General features: G+C 40.4%; 1 protein-coding gene across 4 annotated transcripts in view; it reads right to left on the bottom strand.

Moving 5' to 3' along the window:
* Fyn (FYN proto-oncogene, Src family tyrosine kinase) overlaps positions 1-24502 on the bottom strand; it is a 202012-nt gene that overhangs the window by 174795 nt on the left and 2715 nt on the right. For 2 of the 4 annotated variants that reach the window (XM_020177817.2, XM_020177820.2), the window contains exon 2: positions 1721-1760. The exons of 1 other annotated variant lie outside the window; for it this stretch is intronic. The gene's annotated coding sequence lies outside the window, so the exon portion shown is untranslated. Of the gene's footprint in view, positions 1-1720; positions 1761-9167; positions 9235-24502 lie in introns of all 4 variants that reach the window. One more of the 4 variants, XM_074076433.1, reaches the window with a different exon arrangement.

The raw sequence follows: 24502 nt of genomic DNA, 5'->3' as shown, positions 1-24502 counted from the left end.
GCTCAAAAAATATCAAAACTGGCATGTTTTCTCTCATATGTGGAAGCTAGACCTGTAAGTTAAATACATATAGAAAAATAATATGATCATATATATGTACATGTGTCCATATATTGTACATATACATATAGTGACAGAGAAAACAAAATTATATTGGTGAGTCTGTCTGAGGAGGTTATGGGAGGTAGGAGAAAGAAAATGTTAGAGAATGAAAAGTACTGAAACTCATATATATATAAATATATAAGTCAATGTACAGTAAACTGTTGTATATTAGGGGTGCATGGTGATAGAGAATGAGTAAGAAATGGAGGGGGGATTAATTTGATAAAAGCATGATATATAGACCAAAAATACAAGGCAAAACCCCCTTGGACTATCATTATACAAATATACACTTAATTTTTTTAAAAAATGAAGGGCAGGAGGGAAAAATGAATCTTTTCTGTGGGTGGATACCAGTGGGAGAGAGGTGGGCACAAGGAAAGGGGGAATGAGGGTGTAATGGTGGATGTATTTTGTATCCATATATGAAAAGAGAAAACTGTTGAAATTGTTCTAAGAAAGGAGGAAGAGGAAAAGGAGAATGATGGAGGAGGCAAAACTAACTAAGACATATTGAAAGCACATATGTAAATATCACAATGTATCCCCTCTACAACTATTATATGCTAATAAAATTTAAAAAAAGAAGTTAGGGACCTGCATGGGGTCAAAAGTCAGGATTGCTTGGATTGTCCTCAAACAATGATTGCTCTTGAACAGATAGTATACTTCCTCAACTTAAAACAAGGGCACATAGGCTGCATTCAGAATGGCTCTAGTTCAGGGAGAACCTCTCACACACTCAAATTCAAAATGAGAAATCACCCAAAGTCCTTGATGATGATAAAGTGGCAGCCCCTAAGGGGCCAGGGAATGGAGGAAGGCAACTCAGAACAGCTGGAAGATTACACTCCAGCCAATGTAGTTGGGCAGAAAGACTCCCCTGGGTGGTCAGTAAGACCTGAAAAAGTTCAGTCTTTCAGTGGGAAACCCGAAGCATTTGGGAGATGACACAGAAGGGCAGGCAGGGGAGACTCAGGCAACATTTGCAGAAAGAATGAATGCATGGCTACTTTACACATCCCCTCCATCAAGGAGTTTTCTGGAGAGCTGAAGTCTGAGCTTCTGGAAGCATCCCCGCAGATGGCACTATAATTATCTGAGTACTTATCTGTCACATCCATATTTGCCTCAACAGAGTCCAGGATGGTATCTAATGCTCAGTGGGCACCAAAAAGTGAATGAAAGAATGACCTGTTACATAGTGTTCACAATTCAAAGGTATTACTAGGGCAGAGGTAAGCAGTAGCCACATGAGAGTAGAGGAAAAATGACAGGGAGTGGACTAAAGGGAAGGACTGTTACCAGTCTAAAGACAGAGAGCACTGTCCACCCTCACTGGCCTGTCATCACCATGGGACAGCTGTTCCATTGTATTTGGAGGGTGAAGAGACATAACTTATAGCTAAAACATGTTTCCATAATAACTGAAATCGAGGTGAACTAAGATTTTCTTTCTTTTTCATATTACTAGTTTCATCTCCAACTCAATTTATCCAACCTATGGTCTCAATTGTAATCCCAAATTGAAAGTGAACTTTGTCCAGGCTTCAAATGGGAAATGCTTTTTTAATTTACAAGGCACATGTCTTTGGCATAAAACTTAGCAACTTACTTTTTTCACATCTATATCAGCATCCTGCTTCTTCAAAAAACTGTAGAATGAAAAAAAAAATAGACATCAAAAAATAATCAAGCACTCTGCCTGTAAACCACCCACAAAGCACCACCATAGAATTTCCATTTGTTGCCCACAATCAATTTACCCACAAATTTTTCCTTGTTCACACAATTGTTGCAAAGTCACAGTTGCCACAAACACCTGCCTGAAACTGCAAAGATGTGGTCCTATACCATCAAAGGAAGCCAGGCGTGAGATTTTTAACTTTCTGTAACCAGGAAAGATACGGACAGAAGCCTTGAGTATATACACCACATGCACACACATATACACGTACACCTTCTTCAGAGTCTCTACAAGTCATCCCCAGTTAGGGTTCATTAAAAATGAGTCATCAAGGGTCTAACTCAACTTATCTCTTGTCTTAAATCTCCCTCCAGACCCCAGTCCATATTTGCCTCAACTTCTGTCTTAGTGTCAAACCAAGTTTTTTTGTGTTTTTTTTTTTTGAGACTGGGTCTTGTGCTCACAATCTTCCTACCTCAGCCTCCCAAATGTTGGAATTGCAGGCGTGTACCACCGTGCTCAGGTCAAACCAGCCTTCATGGGATGGCCACTGTTTCTCCTCAGCTGGGGTTCCCCCACTGCAAGAAGTTTGCCAACCCACCAGCCTGTATCAACTTGTCCATGGAACTGCAGCTCCCAGATGATCTTAGGTTCTTGTGCCAAACCACTGGTAAGGCTAAGGGTAGATTCTGATGACACCCATGCCTACTTCACATTAATCTTTAATGTGTCAGGGATGGGAGAGCAGAATTCGTTTTTCACGTGCTCTGCCTACAACCTGCCAATATTAATGGTACTTCATTTATTACTTGCGATTTTAGCTGTTTAAATAAAGCTTCAGTTTTAATAAAGTATCTAAAGAGAATAGTAAAAATGTTTGAGTGGAGTTATGTTGACAACAATGTGGTAGGACAGAAAGTATGAGGTTTGAAATGAGGAATCTGAAATTTAAAAAAAGGGTAGAAACAATTTTTCATGTTTAACTAAGCTGTTTCAGTATGATTCTCAGCATCATTCTTCCTGGCTCATGGTTGAGAACACCCCCATCATGAATTACTATTCCCATCAAATCCATCCCCTACCACACACACAAAACAGAATTTTTGTACTCTTTGAAAAGATGCATAATTAACAGTAACATCTTTGTTTTGTTTAATCACAGATGACTCAGGATGAAGGAAAGAAAAAATGACCATGGGGAAGAGAATTAAAAAGTCATATTGTTCTCTACAGATGGGCATTCAAATCATGAACTACCGCAGACAAGCAAGAGACCCACCATGGAGGCTGTAGGAGAGACTACTAATGAGCATGCTACTAAAGCCGTACCTTAGCAACACGTGTTGCCTGCCTCTCTGGCTTCTGAGACATGCTGTCCTGCCCTAACCAAGGAAACACCACAATATATGCCCTTTCTTCCCACTGGGACCTAGAAGCTGCTGTGCTGTGCAAAATGGGAATTCTCTTTGCCCAGAAAATTAAATTTAGCTCCTTGTCATCAGAGAAGAGTAATTTAGTGCTATAAGAACTTTCCACCAAAGAAAACATGTTCATATGGAAGTTTGACTTCCATTCTTGAACACTTCCATAGAGGTTTAGAGATGTTGATGCTCTGATTCATAGGTCACAACAGGGAATTTTCTATTCACAAAGTAAAAGATTCCTTCATCTGCCACTGAAAGAGCACCTGGAGAATTCTTATCCTTTTCCAGTATAGAAAAGAAACTTAACGCTCCTCTCTCATGCATATTGCAAAACTGCAACAACACAAAATGCCCAATTCACAACAGACTGTGACAGAATAAGCCTTCACTCCACAGCACTTCAGCAACTGGTACCAATAGGAAAACTGAAAACTCATTTTGAGCTGCTGGCTCACTACACGCAGTCTTATCCATCCATGCGTATGTACTGCATCACCCAATTTCTTTTTCAGGCTTACTAAACAGATGGAGTTAACTAACAAAGACAATCTATGTGTTATTCTGCAGCCATAAATCCAAAGATGCCACAGCTTTAACTTTAAAGACAACCAAGAAAGACAACTTGAGATTCATTTTTAGGCACCAGGTCTATTGTTTCAAAGATGATATGTATGGATAAGATGAATTGCCTAAAGATGTAATTTACATGGCAACCTCATCAATAATGAAGACTGGTATTTGCCTTTAAAACCCCACATTTATTTATTTATTTAGGGCAGTACTGGGGTTTGAACTCAGGGCCTAGTGCTTAGAAGGCAGGTGCTCTACCACTTAAGCCATGCCCCCAGCCCTTTTTTACTTTTGTTATTTTTTGGATAATGTCTTAGGATTATTCCTGGGCCAGCCACGACTGCAATTCTCCTATTTATGCTTCACATGTAAGTGGGATGACAGATGTGCACCATCACACCCAGCCTTTATTGGTTGAGATGGGGGGGTCTCACACTTTTTGCCTGGACTCGTCTCAAAAACTGTGATCCTTCCTATCCCTGCTCCAAAGTATCCAGGATTATAGACGTGGGCCACTGCACCCAGCTTAGACATCTTTCTTAAATAAAGGCTGTGTTTCTGAAAGTTGAGAATAAGTAAGTTTGGATTATCGAATGTTTAAGTGAAATACAAACACATTTTATTGAATGACTCATATTTTTTAATCATTAAAAAGCTACGCAATTATCCCAATTTATCAGTTTTAGGCCTAAGGCTCCCCATGTGCATGTATGCATTGATATAGATATACATTTGCACTTACACAGACATTATAAATAGATGCCTACAGATTCAGCTATGGGCTTTGGGACATTAGGGCATTTTCCATGTTTTTATTCTTCCTGCTGAAGTGGTGCTGATGTTTTGGTTGACAAACATAACTATAGTGACCCAGATATGCCAGTGGAGAAGGCTGATTATATATGTTGTGAATGTATGGGCTGACTGAAGGAATGCATGTCAAAGGACAAGACCTTGACCAAAAATGAAATACTCCCAACTGCTTAGATCAGATCAACACTCTAAAAAGAAGACACAAACCTCTAAAAAGAAAACCAGGAGGCCCTCAACTTTGAATTCTCCCTCAACATAGCCATCCTCTCAGCTCTCACTGCTCTCATGTTGCCAAATACCCAGAGCACATCACCCCTGAACCTTCCAACAGGACAGTGGAGGCAGAGGAGAATAAACCAATACATAGTAAAAGGAGCACTGTAAGAGGCTTGGTATTGCCACAGGGCAGAGAGGTGGCTGAGGAGTTGGCAGTAGACTGGAGGGAGGAAGGTGGGAAACTGGTGCAAAGGACAGATTGTGAGAGAAGGTATATGCCAGCTGAGAAGTCAGCCACAGTTAGGAGCACGGTTCTGCATTGTGCCATTATATTTTCCATCTCTCCCTCTCCCAGGGAGGGGCAGAAAGAGACACTGCCCCAGCATATTCCTGGCACTGGGCTAAGCATCACCATTTTAATCTCACCAGCCCTGCTGGGTAAGTATTATTTTCTCCTAATCAGCCTTCAGGGCCCAACTCACAGTCATCTTTTACTCTTGTCTCTTCTGCCCACACTCCTCTGCAGAGCTAGCTTTCCACTCTGCTGTGTTCTTCCTGTACTTTATGCTGGGCCTTGTTTCATTGTTTTCCTGCTAGACTGTCAGTTTGCCAGTGGCCAAGACAGCCCTGAGCACATTACCTGCCAACACACAGGGGTTGGTATCACCTCTGGTGATAAATGAGTGAAGGGGTGACTAGGGGCAGTGACAGAATAACTAATGAAACTTCACTAAAGCAAACCGATCCCACACCTTCCTGCATTATGAAGCGGTATTTGTATTACAGGGGTGGGGACAAAGTGTATAAGTTCAGAGTGTGACCACAACCCACATGCAATATAACTTAACCAGAAGATAACCTTCCCTTTTAAAATTTAGCCCTGCATCTTTAGCTTTACATGACAGATCCAATCTGGAGATTTTGCTATTATTTTCAATATTAACCAGCAATTCTTATTATTAAAAATATAATTGAGACACTGAAATTCAAAACATTATGATCATAATTACATATGTGATAAGGAGATTTAAGGGCCATGAGGAATTCAGGATTTAAATCATCATTTAGCTTTTTGCTTGACTATTTTAAAAACAGGAAATTGAGAGAAAAAATGAGGTATGCTTTTCTCTTGTCATAGTGACTTCTCTATTCAAATTCAACCCTGTCCACCACTTGCAAAAGATTTAATTAAATATTCATTGACCTGCCAAAAAACATCTGCACATTACTGGACACATCTTCACACAGTCACATCTGAATGGCTTCGTTCTGCTCCAATGATCATAGCTCTATTCAATCACAACTAAAGTGGGAGCCTCAGAACTGTACGTGGGGTAATATCAGTGGCAATGGAGAATGAAATAGCTATTTGATAGCAACTTCCATATCAAGCCTGTCAACATGGACAAGTATTCCTTCAGTTATTCTTAACTTAAGATCCAAGGCACAAAAAAGACCAGGCAGGGCCAGACTCTGTTATAATCCCAAAGAAAGCTGAGACATACACAGAGCACACACAGAAGCTCCTCAATGCTCTTAGGCACAGGGGCAGCCTTGGCTCCCTGCCCAAGGCCCAGGAACAGGCCCACTTTCACAGTGGGCTCCTCAGGCCTGTGCAGCTGCAGACAGGCAAATAGTATGTGGAATCATCCACATTTAAGGCTACCATGGTCTCTGGTGTGCCCAACAGCTGGGTTAGGACCCAGAGACAGGCCCCAACCCAGACAAGGCCCTTTGTTGCAGGGTATTCCTCACTGCCCCATTTCCCCAGGAAAAGTGTATTTTCCTCTAGTCATTCATTCTGGCCCCAGACTAACTCACTTTCCTGAGTTGTAGTGTAGGCACAAACCGTCCAACAAGGTTAGACACAGTGCCAACAGCAACCTCTTCTTTTGGCTTACCCAACCCTAGTCCAGGTGTAGTGATAAGTGTGTGTTCAAAATGGTGAGAGATTCAGGGCAGTGATAAGATTGATGCAAAATGATGCCACCCCAGGGGTATCTTCAGCACACTGGTGTCAAGGGAAAAGAGCCTAATGTGGCAAAGGACCCAGAAGTGGCTGAGGAACGTCCACACTGGGAGGTTGGCACAGGGCTCAGCCAATGCCATATGTGCTCTCAATCTTACTTACTTTATATAAATGTTTATCACTCTGCCTCCTTAAAAAAGGTAGTCCATGCTCACAAAATACAGAAGACATGTTATGCTGGAGCTTTTCCTTCTGGCCCATTTTTCTACACACATGTAAATGTTAACATTTATTGCTAGCACCTTCATCTTGCACACCATAAATGGAGACAACCAGGGGGAGAGGTACCGCAAATAGGCATGTACAAAATATAGACTCTACCACCTAATAAAACCCTTTATCAATGACCTATGAAGTATTCTCTAAAATAGAGAATTTTGGTCCATTCACAGCCAGGGAAGAAGCAGCAGACTGGAAACTAAGTTCTAGCCCTGGCTTTGCTATTTATGTACTCTGTTATTGGGGTGAGAGGGTTTGCAGCAAGGTTACATGGGGCCAGGCAGATAGCATAAATAAGTAAAGCAGGTATGATACGATTGTGGTGAGCTTAAGAGCCTGTCCCCTCCCACTGCCTGGGGGGATGCAGGTTCAGTTTGGCTAGACCTTCCTTTTTTTTAAAGAGAAGCTGGAAATCCCTTTTTACATAAAACTGCCCTATTTAAAAGTGTTAGTTTACATTTTTAAAATGTACCACGTAAATCATAAGGTCTGCGCCTCTGTTTCTTTCTATTAAATAAGAAATTGACTGCTATCTGCTCACTTCTGGGGGTTTACTTAAGAGCATAAATGGGCTTTCATTGTAACAAAGTAATCCAAATTACTCTGTACATCTCAATGTACAGAATAGAGTAACACACATCCTTATATTTGTTTAAACCAGGGTTGACATTAACAGGGCCTGATGTTGCATAGAAATATTTGAAAGTATACACATGCACATTAGCCTCTAAATTTAAATAAAGAGGTAAACCTTCATAGACTTAGAGGATGAGGGTGTGGCCGACTAGTGATCTGGATCAAATGGCGGAGGGAAATCATGACTGGGATGGCTGTGACTGCTGACAAATGCTGTGTGGAGACAGGTCATGCAGACCTTCCTCTTCAGAAGTACTGCAATGAAGGGCACCAGAAAAGTGGGGTGGCAGCCAGAGAAGCATGAGGGTGAAGAGAGCATATTTTTTACATGATACCAAAATGGATATGCTAAATGATTACCATGTTAAAACAAGCAGACAAAACCAAGTGCCAACTGAAGAAACTGTGCCAGCAAAATACTCAGTAGTGCTGGATGCAGTAAAAATTTTATTAGTAAGAGTTAAGAAGCCACGATCTAGTTATACAGGTTTTTCCTAAACAAGAAGTTAGGAAAAAAGAAAAGAGGTGAAAAAAAGGAAAAATCTTTACTACAACACACACTGCCCCACATTTTACACTGTGCCATTTCTGTATTTGTCCTTTTTAGCCTACTTCTATCACAGTCTCTCTTTGCTAAAATACATTAGTTACCATAGAAACGATGTCATAGTGTGTAAAACCATTTACTGTCCTTGGAAAGGCATTCATGATAAAACTGAACAGTAGCATGTTTTGAAAAGAGAGTTGACAGAAAGCAGTTGTGCAAGACAGGGTCTCAAAATCATGACTTCAAAGTATTCCTCTACCTCTAACATCTTCCATCCAAGGGCTTCTGCATATTAGTTCCCCCAAATCATCTGGAGAGCACCTTTCCAAGTTATGTAGGCCAAGTTATGAACAAAGTCTCTGATTTAATGTGTCTGAAAACAATAGATTCCCTGTACTTCACACTTATTTCCAGGAGAAGGGGAGGGACTGAGAGAATGTAGAATCAGAATGGTGGCATGCATCATAAGACCTCTGCTATTGGAAAGGATTTAGTCCTAGAATATAGCCTACTCTCTTTATCATCTAGTATTTGGCACCTAGAGATTTAGAATCTCCTTATTGCCTCAAATTAGCAGGACACTACTCTTTTTTCCCTTTCAACTCCAAGTAAGCCACATTTATTCCATTAAGAAAAAATACTAGGAAGATGAGTGCTAGTGGCTCATGCCCATAATCCTAGCTACTTGGGAGACTGAGAGTGGAAGGATCATGGTTCGAGACCAGCCCAGGCAAATAGTTGGTAAGACCCCATCTCTAAAATAACCAGAGCAAAATGAAATGGACTAGAAGAGTGGCTCAAGCTGTAGAGTGCCTGCTTTGCAAGTGCGAAGTTCTGAATTCAAACCCCAGTCACACACACACACACACACACACAAACAAAAGAAAAAATATAATAGGAATCCAGAGTGGTAGTGCATACCTTTATACTAGCACTTGGAAGCCTGAAGTACATATCTCAAGTTCAAGGCCAGTCCAGGTTACATAGCCTGCCTCAAAAAAAAAAATGTATAGACAGATATAGATATACAGACATAGATATGTATACACACATATACTGAATAACTCTCATGTGCTGTATTGACAAAGAAATCACATATCCAAGTGTGTGTCCCCTGGAAGGTGAACATCCAGATGGGGCAGGTGGGCAAGGGCAAGAGCACAAAGGGTCTCCTGAACCATGGTGAAGAGTCAGACTATTGTAACTGCTATAGGAGACACTGAGGGAAGCAATGTGAGCTCCATAGATTTTTAATTTAATCAGCTGTTCTGGGAAGCGGGATTAGGTAGGTGAAGAGTTGAGAAGGGCATAGCAATAAGCTTGTGGGAATTGTACACAGTCCAGACCAAAAAGGAAGGCACAGAGCAGATGAAAAATGCAACCTCTACCTAGGATACTGTACCCTTTCCCTCCCTTGTTGTGAAAGTGTTGCTGACTCCTGATGTCCCAGTAGTCCCTTGGGATGAGCATTTGTCCAAGCTGTTTCACTGAACAAGCCAAGTGTTATGACTGGTTGCATTAAAACACAACAGGATTGAGTTTTATAATCTCCACTCTGTACTTGCAACTTCTGCTAGTCTTTCCTACCAGTGAGACAACTGTATGGTGAAGGGTATTTTTACACACTCATGTGATTAAACCTGAAAAGTGATCAATGACAATCTGTTTCTTTTCTTGTCCTTTTCCAATCTTGGCAAAACATTGCCCTTTCAATTGACAACATGTAGAATGCTCACCAATAAAACAAAGAGTCCATAGATATGAACAACTCAGAGCAGTTAATCCAATCCAGTCTTGACTGGTGGTAGTAGAAGTATTCCACACTACTATCCCTGCCAGACAAATAAATGTCACTGTGCCATGACCCATCCTGAGTGTGAGTGTGAGATGCATAGAACACCAGTCAGAAGAGCGAAAGGAAAACACAGAACATTAGAATACGTATATATGAAGTATCTGCTGGAAACAGTCCTGCTAAAGATCTTTCAAGGAACTGTTTGAATGTTTTTATTATAGTGTTTTTTCATTTATTGAATGGTTATACTATTTTATCTTGCAATATCCCTTTTGGCCACAAAAAGCTAAAAGAAAAAGAAAAACAAGTTTAATGAAATATTAAGTACCAAATTTCTGCTTTTTTTTGGTGGGGGGGGAGGCAAGGAAAGCACTCTAACACTGAACTATACCTCCAGCCCCAAATTTTGTTTTTTAAGAAAGCTGATGAAGAATGTTAACTAGCACAAAATGCTTATTGATATTTACTATCCACCATGGGAGCTGCAGTGATATCCTTGACCACAAAAACCACAAGTCACAAATCTGCTAAGGAAGCATCACCAATTACTTCAAATGTTAATGGTTAAAAGAAACATGCAGCTGCAGAAGGGTTCACTAACGTAGCTCTTCTTTTAGATCAAATGTCTCATAAGTTGATTTTGCTTATTTTTGAGTTCATGCTTTTTTGTTCATATGTGTAACTTGAAGTAACAGTTTTAATGTGTTAGCTTCATTAGCAAAAGAAAAAACTTCATAAACAGTTAAATGATTCCAAGTTTTTGTTAGTGATCTTATTGGGTACTTTAAACAAAACCAACTAGTTCAAATGGCTTTTTTCCATCTATTTTATGGGATCAAAATTAAGCTTGTGAAAGTTCATTCAGTCACAGGTGAAACACCTATTATCATTAATGGTACTGTAAACTGTAAAAAGTTCAATGCAGGAAATGAAATGTTTATGCAGAGACGACACAAATACAAATTTTGTGATGCTAAAAAAATTCTTCTTAGTTTTCAGAAACCTTCAGAGAAGGAAGTTACTTAAATTTGGGACAGCATGTGCATAATTCATAACTGCATTCAAACAAGTGGCTATATCCTACCAAATGCAAACGGAACAGTGGGCATAGAAATTGACAAACTGTAATATATACACCCAGTTAGAAAAACTGAATTTTTATGATAAACCTAATGTTGACTGAAAAAAACAACAACAAAAAAAACACTTCAACACCCAGTACTTACTTCTGCCATCATCACCCAGGTTATAGAAGTGTTTACCAAACCAGTCTCTAAATCAACCTAATGTGCCATAATGCTACCATAGACAAGACCACTAAAGTTAGGGTGCATTGTGTTCAAATCAGTTGGAAATCTTTGATCGAAGCAGTTAATGACGCACCAAAATACTTCAGCTTTTGAACCTTTAGCCAATTGCAGTTATTGAAAATAAGGCTTGTGAATGGAAGATGTTCAAATTTATCCCAATGAAAGCAAAGGGGGAATGAACACATTAAATGATAAGAACCTGAACAGTGTCCAAGATTCAATTCTAAAATTATATGATATTTTGTAATATCTTGATTTGTGACAATCTTTTGATGCAGCTCCTAGTTGTAATTGGATACATTTATGCTTTGCACCAGAATGAAGTGAAATTGGGAAGTCCTATGGGTTTGTGCCATCTAAATTTGACAAAACAAGCCAGGCGCCAGTGGCTCACACCTGTAATCCTAGCTATTTGGGAGCCTGAGACTAGGAGGCTAATGGTTTGAGGCCAGCCTGGGCAAACAGTTTGTGAGATTCCATCTCCAGAATAACTAGAGCAAAAATGGACTGAAAGTGTGGCTCAAGTGGCAGAGTGCTTTACAAGCATGAAGCCATTAGTTCAAAACCATCCCACCAATATGTTGAAGATAAGAATATTGAATGAGGGAAAAAGACCTCTGAAAATATTTGGGCAAAAATACTTATATATTTCAGTATGAAAAAAAATGTCTGGGAAAACCCTCCATTTAGCAGAATTTGCTCTGAGCTTACAAGGGACTTTGTAAGTGCAGAAAGAGCTATTTTCTCAATTAGAAATATTGTCAATCAAAGATATTTATTTCAAATACTAACTGTAAGAACAACTCTAAAGGGACTACAAACAACTTTATGAGAAAACTGAAGACAATTAACTCTTCATTAAAAAACACAGGGATATGAGTACTGAAGATACAGTTAAAAAAAACTAACTAGAATGAGCGAGTATATACTGAAAAAATAATTACTGCCTTATACTCTAATGCTCGGATAATCAATATTACAGACTTTTTCTTCTAATGTATACACATGCTTTAAACTTTTAGAAATTTTATTTTTAAATAGATTTTAATAGAATTATTTCATAGGTCTGAAATGTCTTAAAAATCTGCCTGCTAATAAATTAGTATTTTTAATTTTATAATTTAATTTATTTAGTTACTCCTTTTGTTTAAATTATGGTGTCCCCCTCTCTAGCTCCCTTGACTACCACTAACAGAGAAGGGAAAACATGAGATGTATTTATACTTGGATTTGTTTCAAGCTCCCAACAGGCACCTCCCCACCACACCCCCAACCGAGGCACACTTTTAAGGCATGCCTAGAGAGTTCCCTTCCAAAGTTACTAGGCATTTCAGGAAACAGCAGGTTTTAAAAGGTATCTTTGTAAATGTAGCATCTTCCTCGTATGAATGTCAGAGAGAGATGAAATGTATTAAAAAGAGTTCTCCCCCCTCTCTCATTTGACTGTTCTGGTAAGTACTTATGAATTATACTTGGAAATGAATCCCTTCACAAACTGGTGCTTTATTTAGAACATGGGGGTTGAATAAAAATGAAGTGCATCTCTCTTGTGTTTAGGGACATAATTTCTAGGATTCAGCTTGTTACCTTTAAAATATGGAACAGAAGCATCACACAGTAAAAAAATTCTGCTCTGTCCTCAGCATCAGCATAAGCTCATTGGAGAAAGGATTCAAACTCTAATACTTTTCACTGACCTGAAGCCCCAAAGCATCTGAGGTCCTTCCTTCCAGAACACTGGGAAGAATGGCCACTAGCTAAACAATGGAAAACCAAAGCCCCCACTATCCCTTAAGACAATAGGTAAGTAGCTCTGCCCCTTGAGAGGACAGAACATTCTACTTCTTGCTCAAAATAAGCATAACACAAGCACATGATTTATTCAAAGGAAAAAATAGTGTTCTATAAGTAAATTTACCCCCCAAAAGCAGTGTGGCAGGCTTGAAGTGTACACTAGCTACCCAAGTGAGTGTGTATGTGTGTGTGTATATATATATATATATATGTATACATATACATATATGTATGTACATATATGTTATTTTATTTTTGTGATGTTATTTATATATCTTATACATGTTGCTATGTTATTTCTCATTGATTGAATTCAACTTGATTATGATCACTATATTTCTGCTTATGACAGAAAAGAAAATCTTGCTACTTCCAGAAAACATAGTTTCTTCAGAGTTACACTTTGGTTGCTTCAGGCAATTAGTCAAATTAAACTCACTCTCAACTGCCTCTCAGGGCTGCTCCTTTCCCTTTCTCTCCTCCAGGAGGAAGATAACCATGGCAGTGATGGGGAGAGGCTCTGATTTAGGCAGCCACCTCCAAGCTCATGCTGGACCCTATGGGATGTCTTGTCCCTTTGTCTTTGGGTATAGGCGTGCCTCTGCTGCCGCAATTGGTCACTACCTCAATGGCAGTATCTGTGGCCACAAGCCCAGCCAGTCTGGAGGGTGAGATTAGAGCACTTCCTTCTATGCTCCTTCTATTTTGATCCCAGGCTTCTCCATACTTCCATACTCACCCAGGAGGCAAGCATGACTGGATTTTCCCTATGTCATATGCAAACTTTGGGGAGTAGGGAAGGAATACCATTTCAGGACCTGTTTTTACCTAAAGATGCCCTGCCCCAGGTGCTGAGCACACTACAAGATGGTTTCCTTCCAGAGTTCCAGGCAGCATGCAGAGCACAAGTGTCCTCTGCCTGCAGGGGTACCCACCAAGGGCTTCTAACATCTCAATGACCCCTCAAGCAGAAGCCTGGCGAATGAGACTTTGGATCTCAGTGAACTTTTTTAGTGGTACTGGAGTTTGAAATCAGGACAAGTGTTCTACTACTTGAGCCACACCTCCAGTCCATTTTGCATTAGTCTTTTTTTTTAATAGTGTCTCACATTTATGCCCAAGCTTAGCCTGGACAGTGATCCTCTTATTTATGCTTCCAGCACAGATGGGATGACAGGCATGCACCACCATGCCCAGGTTTTATAGGTTGAGATGGGATCTCACTAATTTTTTTTGCTGGGCTGGCCCCAAACCCCAATCCTCCCAATCTCCACCTCTCAAATGGCTGGGATTACATATATGAGCCACTCCACGTGGCCAGAGCATCTATTTATTAATTCTAGACTCCTCTGGATCTCTGCAAGTTCCTCCCACCAGCCTGGGAAGAGATTTTCCTTTTTCCTAGACAAAGACACACTGTCCTGCAGCCTCCCTTCTGCATGGCTTGATGTGCAGTATAGGCCAGGCCTTCTGAGTGCTGACTCCTTGCAATCTACAATCATTTTCCTTCTAACAAAGCCTGCCTCTTAAATGAGAGCCAGGGCCAACTCTGGTCTCTGAAACATGCTTGAAGGGCCTGTTTGGGATGTCAAAAGCTAAACAATGCCTTCTTTGTTCTGAACCATGCTCTGTCCTCCCCCTGAAGTAACGGAATCTTCAGCCTCAATGGGGGAGACTCCCAGGGCAACAAAATTAGGAGGAAGGGAAAGTAAATTAAATACCAGTTCAAAATATTATTTCCACTAAACCAGCTGCTCATGATGCAAGGCCCCTGAAGTCTAGAACACTCACTCAGGATTTCTTTTAAAAAGCCAGCATGGTGGTACATGCCTATAATCCCAGCAGTTGTGAGGTTTAGGCAGGAGGCACATGTGTTCAAAGCCAGCCTGGACTATAAATAAAGACCCTATCTCAAAACAAAAACAACAAAACCAAATCAACCCCCCATCAGCAACAAGATGACAGGACCTTCTTCCAGAAGACATCATGTATATATATATATGTATTTGAACCAAGGGCAAAAGGAGCCTGGGGCTTTCTGTTCTTGAATTCCACACATTTCAAGCCCTTAATCTCTACAGGTACACTACTGTTAGTGGAATCTACTCAATCTGGTTGTAGTCATTCTATCATAGTCTTTACAGATTCTTCTCGGTCACCCATCACTGGTCTTTATGTAATAATTTTCAGCCTCTCAGAAAGAGCTACCTCCAACTCTTGGCATGTGAACTCTAAAGGATGTTGAATAATGACTACAAGACAGTGAGAGATGCATAGTGAACTACACTTTCATGAAAAGAAGGGTGAAGTGTGGCACATTATGCTTTGGTCCTAACTTGCAGGCAGGATTTTCACCAAGGAGGTATAATCTAAAACATTATGTACAACCAAAATCTGAATTCTAAACATGACACTGAGGATCCATTGATGCAGGGGACCTAAGGTATTACCTACATGAAGAAATATTTCTTAAGATGCATCTCCTAGCATTTGATGTCCTCAATGCAAAGGAACTAATGCAGAAACTTTAAAGCAACAGAGGCCAATAGGAGAAAAGGACTAGGAACTAGAGAAAAGGTTAATTCGAGAAGAATCAATTTAGTATGTAACACATATGTACATGGAAGCAATGCTAGGAACCTCCCTGTATAGCTATCTTTACCTCAACTAGCAAAAACCCTTGGTCTTCCTTACTAAGATTTATACTCTCTCTTCAACAAAATTAGAGATAAGGGCAAAACAGTTTCTGCTTGGAAGCAAGGGGGTGGGGGGAAAGGGAGGGGGTGGGGGAAAAGGGAGGGGGTGGGTGAGTAATGACCCTAACATTGTATGCACATATGAATAAAAGAAAAAAAAAAGATGCATCTCCTTCTAAAAGTACTACTGAAAATACATGTAAGACCTCCCAACTTGGAAGCTTAGAACCATAATCAGAATCAAAGTACAGGAGCTGGTGTTGTGTTACCCAGCCTTCTGGAAGCTTGTTACTAAAATGATTGGTACTGATACTGACATGTACAAAAGTGGCTGAACATAAACAACCTGGGTAAATACATGAAGTGGTGACATTATATGCCAGCAAAGGGGCAAGTACATTTTGTCAGAGCAGCATGTGATCTCTTACATTTAAAATCATGGTTTAGGGGGTAGGGTTAAATCACAGTGTGTGATTAAGCAAGAAAAAATACCACCACTTTCTAACGATCATAATAGCATTTCAAACAACAGTAAAACACAAGTTTTGCCCCCCACCAACCCTCCCTTTTTTACAGCAGCTGGCCTACATCCACACAAAGTGTTTTTACTACTTACCATCCCATGTACATTAGACCTGGCATCCAGGTGAGGGGTAGGAAAGGTAGGTCATTAATGAGGAACCCCAGTGCTGTTCATAGGGAGCTGAGAAGACTCATAATGAGCACCTGACAAACACTACCTGTTGTGCTGTTGTGTCTTGTTACATAAATGATTAGAGTAACTAGTCCCTTCTCTAACCATGGAAAACATTTTTTAAAGCTTACTTTCTATCACACCACTCTTTTGAAAGTAAATAAAGCAAGGCTGAAGCTAAGCTGCAGTGTCAAATCCTAATTTGTAGGACCTTAAATCTAGGATGGAACCCTCCTTCCCTGCTAAGGAGATACTTCCATGATGTCATGAAGTGAGCTCAATGAATGCATGGAGAGGAAGGCAGGCCCACGATCAAAGCTGCATTCTAGGTAACTGAGGCATTCAGCCAAATGATGCTTTAGAGGTCCAGGAATGTGCAGGTGCATAAGTGAGCACCTGCTTTTCTGCCTTTTGGGCACAATATTTTTGGCCCATTCAGCTACTCTTCTGTCTGCCATCATTCACTATTATATGTTTCCAGTCTTCTCCAGATTTTGAAACAGTCTTCATCTTCCCTAGGTCTTGTATGTCATTCTGCACTATTGGTAATTTACTTTGGATATGTATATATTTTACTGTGTTGGTGAAAATCTAATAGCAGAGGGCAGAGACATAACTATGTCCCTGATTGCCCTAAATCTTTAACAAAAAGTTCCAAATTCCAACAAAAGATTGTTAAACACATACTATTCTCAAGATATAATAGTAGCTCCTAAAATAATCTAGGACAATTACCAAGCCTAAACCATGAGGGTCAGTGGGAATAAATCTGCTGCCACCAGGAAAGACAGAGGTTCAGCTGGGCATACATACCTGTAATCCTAACTACTCAGAAATTGGAGAATGGGAGGATCCCAGTTTGATGCCAGCCCAGGCAAAACAGTTGGCAAGACCCCCATTTCAACCAATAAAAATCTGGGTGTGGTGGTGTGCACCTGTTATCCCAGCTAAGTGGGAGGCATAAATAGGAAGATTGTGGTCCAGACTTTGCCTGGGCATAAACAAAAGACACTGTTCAAAAAATAACTAAAGCAAAAAGGGCTGGAAGCATGGCTTAAGTGGCAGAATGCCTACCTAGCAAGTGCAAGTCCTGAATACAAACCCCAATATGGCCAAAAGAAAAAAAAGGAGAAAGAAAATGCAGAGGCTCAGTGTTCAAGAATATGCCAGCCTAGCACTATAGAATGCCCAGGAAACCAGCCTTGTCTCAGGGCTGAGTATCTACCTTGTGACGCTCTACTACATCTTACAGGTGGACAGACAAAACGGTGGAGGACTAAACAATATTTTGGCGACATGGGGCCTACAGTCTCTTGAGAAGGAAGGCCACATACAATAAGGATTTCTAGGAGACCTGGATTCTAGTTTCAGTTAAATTAGTAGCTGGATGTATGAACACAACTCTCAGAACCTTGGATTTTTCATATCGGGTTTTAGCTAACAATACAAGGCATCATTTACCAGGAAGCAATTAAAACATTCATGTTCAATGCAAGAGAATGAAGAGACTGGGATTACAGTGGGGCCTTGACAAATGGGTAGAATTCTAAGGGAAAGGAAGGAATAGGAGATTCCAGAAAAGGAACACATCAGAATGCACATTCTGTATTAGTGACTTCTGACTAGTCAAGTGTTAGTGCAGTGGTAAATGGAACGAGTCAGGTGTGGCTGAGGAAGGATGTGGAAGCACTAAAGGTCAGGCTTCTGCTCCTACTCACTGGGTTGTTAGCAAAAAGGGAACAGGCAAAAGAACCAGCATTGACTTTAGCCAGCTCCTCCATTTTGACATGGATCAATACCTCCTGGATCTAGAAAGCATGGGAGTGAAGTAGCCCATGGGAGAGCCTGAGGAATACAACATATCAAAAGAATAGCAAGAGAATATGGATCAGGAAAAAGTGTACAAAGGACAGCCACAAAATGACATTTTCAGGGAGGAGACAATGATAAAAGATACATAATGACAGAATGTTAGAGTTCATTGGTAACTCAGTTCCAGAGTTTCACATCTGAAAACAATGAGGTGCTGTGTTCGCATTTCTATGTTGGAAAACAAACAAGACAATACAAGGTGATACCCTCTGAACTGTATGGGTGCAATCAGAGAAACATAAACTGAAACTAGCACTTTTTAAAATATCCTTGTATGTTCTGTATGTGCTTAACTACAGGCAATGCATCACACCATTTCTTGGCTGAAATTAACATAAAATTGAAACAAAAATCAAATTTTGCAAGTGGCAATATTTGAAATTGTTATTGCTTCTAAATAGACACAACATTTTATAGAAATGAAGGAACTTGTTGGTGTTTATTTGCCTTTTCAGTAGAATTTAAACTGGGCAGGATTTCACAGAAATACAGATTCAGCAACTTCTCGGCATTAAAAGAAGCATTGGGAAAAGTTCCCTAGGCTTTGTTGTGGGAAAGGAGTTCTGGCTCATTTTTAATTTTCCATTAAAGCCCTACTTTTCAATATAAAGCAGATGGAATCCTTACACAACTCCTGAAAAGCCTTCTATTTTGGGGTACCTTAAAGATGGAAGCTCTGAAGAAAATGAAAGAGTTTGAATTCATCAGATGAAATCCCACCAGCACATTCAAAAGGTACAGGTACTTAGGAAACTTTAAAAGGTCTTCCTGTGCCAGAGCCCACGGCTTCTGCTCACTCTGGTTGGTCCACCATTTCTACCACTTTCCATCTGCTCCCACTGCTGTAGCTGAGACATGCTTGCTTCCCTCCCTGTCTTCCGGAAGCTGCCTCCTCCTCAATTCTCACTGATCTTCCCAGATACAAAAAAGATTTCAAAGTGTTCAACCCTGGCCCTGGACCTACTGAAACCAGCAGGAGGCTTGGGAAGATGAATTCCATCAGGTCCTCACATCCACTGCCCTAATGTTCCTTCCCTATCATGAGATAAGCCCTGGTTCAATGTACCCTGTTTGCCAGTCTGCCAGGGTGAATAGAAGAACAAGGGACCAGTATTTACCATGTACCAACTCTGAGGTACTGAGCTGGGAGCTGGAGGGTACCTTCTCCCCCTCACAGTTTACAATTTCTTTTAATAGATGGAACAAATTTAGAGTGAAGAGCATAGATGGGAGAGCCAGACAACTCAGGACCAGATCCCAGCTCTGCCATTTCTAGTGGTATGACCCTGACTAAATCACCTAACTTCTCTGCTTCAGTTTTCCTATCTGTTAAATGGAAAGAATGATAGTACCTCTCAGAATAGTGCTGAGTGTTGTGTCAGCAAATCTGTAAGATGGAATTGCTAACTCTCAAAGAGCTCACAAATCAGTGTAAAAGGCCAGAACCGCCCTTACCCCAGCTGACTCCTTTTGCTTTGGAAGTCAGGCTGTGATGATGGTTGGTGGGGGGAGGGAGGGCGGTAACCAAGTGCTGTGGGAGTCCAGAGGAACAGGGGCTTCCCAGAACGTGAGATAAGTGGAGTCAGAGGGAATGAGGTTTCCACAGTGGGGTCAAGAGGCTTTTGTTTCCCCTAACACACAACATAAAGGTAACTGTAAAGCAACCACAAAGAAGCAAGGAAGGAGCTTTGGGGCAAAAGAAGGAGGAATTTAGGAGTTAGATGGGCCTGTCCTCACTAATCATTAGGTGTGTGACAAGGGGCAAGTTACTTTACAGCTCTGAGTGTCGTTTCCCCTTTTGACTAATGGGGATAAAAATATCATGCCTGCCACATGGAGATGTTATGATTAAGTAAATTACTATATGTAAAGCACTCAACAACAGGCCTCCAGGGATCAATACAAGGTAGGTAGGTACTACTATTTGTATGGTATGTTTTGGGAAGGGCAAGCAGCTGGTATGCTATGTGCCTTTTTTATACCATCAGAGACAGGGTGATACAAGGCCAGAAACAAGTAGCCTTCAGAAAAAGCTTTCTGAATGGAAATAAGCAACAGGCTATAATTTTGTTCTCCTAAAAGCTTATAGTAAATAGGTGCTCAATATATACACACCCAAGCCAATTAGGTGCTGTTGGAGGTCATGGGCATACAAGGGCAGGACATGGTAATCTCTGCTTCCTAAGAATACCCAAGAAGACCAAGGGAGCATTCCCATTCTGAGAGAGCTGCAGAGCAGGCCACTGGGAAGCAGGATGAGAGAAATGAGAAGCTCTCTCATCCAAATATTACAACAACTCCGAGTCTTGCAAACATTGTTAAAGTTTCATGAGTCAGTAAGCATTATCTTTTCTTCCCACGTTTTTATTAGACCATAAATCCAGTTCAATTTATATCCTTCCAGGATTACTGCATTCTAATCAAGTCCAGAGTGTCACTTATTCCTAAACTGTCTATACTGAATGTCATCCAAGACCATCTAGATAATGCTGTTCAGTCTACTTACGTGTTTTAGTAGCTAAAAAATTAGATTTGTTTAACTGAAAACACTCAAGAAATGATTATATTCTGAATCTAAATAACCAACTCACTTTTTTCACAGGAATCAAGTATGTGACTATCACAACCCAAGTCTTTTTCTAACTCTGTAGTTCATTCTATCTTTAGAAAACCAGAATACATTTGAGATCAAACTCAAGGAACTTAATTGTAAATAGGTTAAAATTCTGGTTGTCTGACTAAAACAAGGAAACCTTTTTATAGCTCTGGCCTCAGAATGCTTTCATATTTCTGCTCTCAAGAATAAAGAAGATTCTACATTTTTAAGGAGACTTGCTAAAAATGTGTTGTCAACCATACCATATAAACAAATTTCCTACCTTTCCTAATAATTCTTGATCCAGAACTGACAATCACCCTAATCTCTTTCTCAAATACTCAAATTTCCCTTATATGCATATGATGCATCCCTTCCCTGAAGGATACGTGTGTCTACATAGGCATATGTGTATTAGCAGTCGCAGCAAACATATAACTTTTCCTTTTGTGGGGCACTATTCTGAGTGCCTCATATTTGTCATTTCATTGAATCCTCACCTCCTACCTCAAAAGATACGGACTATTATATCCATCCTAAAGATAAAGAAAGGGAGCAACAGAGAGGTTGAGTAACTTCTTCCTTTCCCTGGGCTCACCTCTCCCCTGTCTGCACTTTCGAGTCTACAAATGCTCTTCAGGTGACCTCACCCACATCCGTGGCTTCAAGTAGTTTGTAATTTGCCACTAACAAATTTATATTTGAATCCTAGTCCTCTTTCCTCACTCCAGATCCATCTAATCACCTACCTAGGAGATACTCCATCTGGAAGTCCAAAGTGTCCATGATGAGGTCATCCCTCTGTGTACCCCAGACACTTATCTTACTATACTGCTTGTGTCCATGTCTCTCTCCACCTGTATTCCCAAACATTTCTCATCTCTGCCCACCTCCATATCCTGTCTCAACAGCTCTCACTCTATCCCTGCTGCCACCCTTTCCATTTAGATCCTTACCTGTAACTCATTTCAGTTTTCAGAAACAACCCTCCTGGCCTGGGTCTTGCTCTAGCCAGAGGCCCATACTACAGCTTTATAAAACACATATCAGGTCAAAGACCCATCTCCACTTGCAAGCAGGATAAAGGACTTAGAAGGAAATTTTCACTTTCTCCTCCAGTCCTGTCTTCTCCCTTTGTCCATCTCTCCACCACCTCATCTGACCCTAACTAACTGCAACATCCCAAACTGTGCGTATTCACATGCTGGGCTGTTCTTTTCAGGGCAGTGGCCTTCCCAACACTTCTACTTGAAGGCACTTCCTCCTCTAGTCTTCTCTGCCTGGCTGCCCCATTTTCTCACCTCTTGCTGGGTTCATGTTCCCTTCTGGGTTGTTTGTTTTGGAGTCAGTCTCTATATGTAGCCAAGGCTGGTCTTGAACATTGGTCTTTCTACCTTAGCCTTCCAAGTGCTGGGATTACAGACCTGTACCACCACGCCCAGCCTCATGCTCCCTTCTGCATGCTCTCTTGCATCCTGTGTGGACCCTTAGAAATACAGCATTTATAACAGTGGTCAGAGACTTTGTTGTTTCTCTGCCAAGCTGGCAGTTAAGTTCCTTGGGACAGGATCACTCTCACCCTTTGCTCCTCAAGTGTTTAGTTCAGTATCTTGAAAATGGTAAATTCAGTCAATGAATAAATATGCATACAATTCACAGACAGACCTACCTGTGCACCACAGAAGAACCCACTTTAAAATAAAGAATCATACAGAGTAAAACTATTTCCAGTATCAATGTGCTTTGCTTTCTCATTCTCAAACTTTCTAGTCTTTATTTCCCAGATGAGTAATACATGAGGGTCTGAATGAAAGGAATGGAGGTAGGGATGGATATTTTACTTCAATTTTGGATATAAAGTTTGGTTTCCCATTAACCAGAAATCTCAGTTTCCAAAGTATTTTATCCAATGCCCTCCAAGGGTACAGACCATTTTTATTATTGACATCATTATAGCCACATGTAGTAGTGTTGAATATTGCCTAGTGGTTTAAGGCAAGTGCTTTGGAACCAAATCAATCCAGTGTGATCCTGACTCCATCACTTAATAAATACATGATCTTGAGTAAGTTACTTCACAAGTTACTGAAACTTACTTTAATTTTCCTTCTATAAAATGGTGATTATAAGTGAAGCCACTTCATTTCATTTTTGTTAACATTTGATCTTAAACAGTGCATGGCACACAGTAAATGCTCAATACATGTTAGCTATTAATTATTATTTTTATGTCTTCTTGTAGACCATGAGCTCCTGAACAGCAAGGACAGCAGTAGTATTCATTTCCATGGCCCCACCTCCCCAGATCTTTGCACAAAATAATATACTAGGCTAATGTTGGTAGAACAGATGAATATAATGAAGTGTTCATAATGAAAAAATGTATTATTAATCATGATGACTGCTATGGACAGAGTTGCTCCAACAATTTGGAGGCCTGTGGAGAATACAGGGACTATCCAGAACATTATCAGTTCCCCTGCTCCTGGGGGTCTGGAAGTTCACTTAGCCTCCATGAATACACTGGACTCAAAGCATAGTCAGTACGGCTGCTGCTGGATGGGACACTGGGGCTGAAGAACTGGGAAGGCCAAGCCTTTGACCTTCCTATTAAGAAGCAGGAAAAGAGGAAAAGTTTGATTCCCAACTAAAATTGTAATTATCACAAAAGAAAATTCCATGAATGAATAAAGGGGAACAAACAGTAAGTGTGTTATAATTCTTATTACCTAAGGAAATGTACATTATGCAACTCTTACACCTCATCCTAGCTGGTCATGCCCCATGAGACCCTTATCCTTACTGATATCAGTATGTGCCAATTTCTTAATTTCCTTAAGAAGTGATTTCTAAGGCTCCTCCTACTCACTGTGAGAGTCTATAGAATCACCAGATAAAAAACTAGGCCAAGAAGGTACTTCTGAAGTAAAAGAACCACATCAAAGTCCACACAGCAAGCAATGGATGACTGCATGGCAAGGTCTTACAGAGTAAGAAGTGGCCCCTTGAAATGACAAAAAGCCTTGTTTTTGAAACATGCTTAAGATGAAAATATCCGAACTTATAAAATCAAAAGAACAAAAGCAATGATGGGTGTTGGCTCTCAGTTCCCATTTAATTCTCATCAGCCTATAAGCTTCTTGAGGGCAATGAATGTGCCTTGTTAAGTGGTAATATTTGGTAATGTTTGGTAATGTTAAGTAAATAGCTTTGCCGAGCCTTTCTTCTTGTCCTTTTTTTTTTTTTTTTCCCCTGGGCACATGGTTAACCTACATTTTTCAGTCCCTTGCAATTAAATGTGGTCATATAACTAGCCCTCACTTAAAGAATGTGAGCGGAAGTGATGTGTGTCATTTCCAGGCCATGGCATTTTAAAAGTGGGTGTAGCCCTTCTTTCTTTTGCCCCATCTGTCAGTCAACTGAAACAGGTTACAATAGAAAGCTATAGGATAGTGGAGCTACAGGATAGGAGTGGGGACCCAGAATCATTACTTGAAGG

This window comes from Castor canadensis, chromosome 1, assembly GCF_047511655.1.
Source record: "Castor canadensis chromosome 1, mCasCan1.hap1v2, whole genome shotgun sequence".
Taxonomy (NCBI): Eukaryota; Metazoa; Chordata; class Mammalia; order Rodentia; family Castoridae; genus Castor; species Castor canadensis.
The sequence above is the reverse complement of the archived record's forward strand: the minus strand, read 5'-3'. Positions and strand labels throughout refer to the sequence as shown.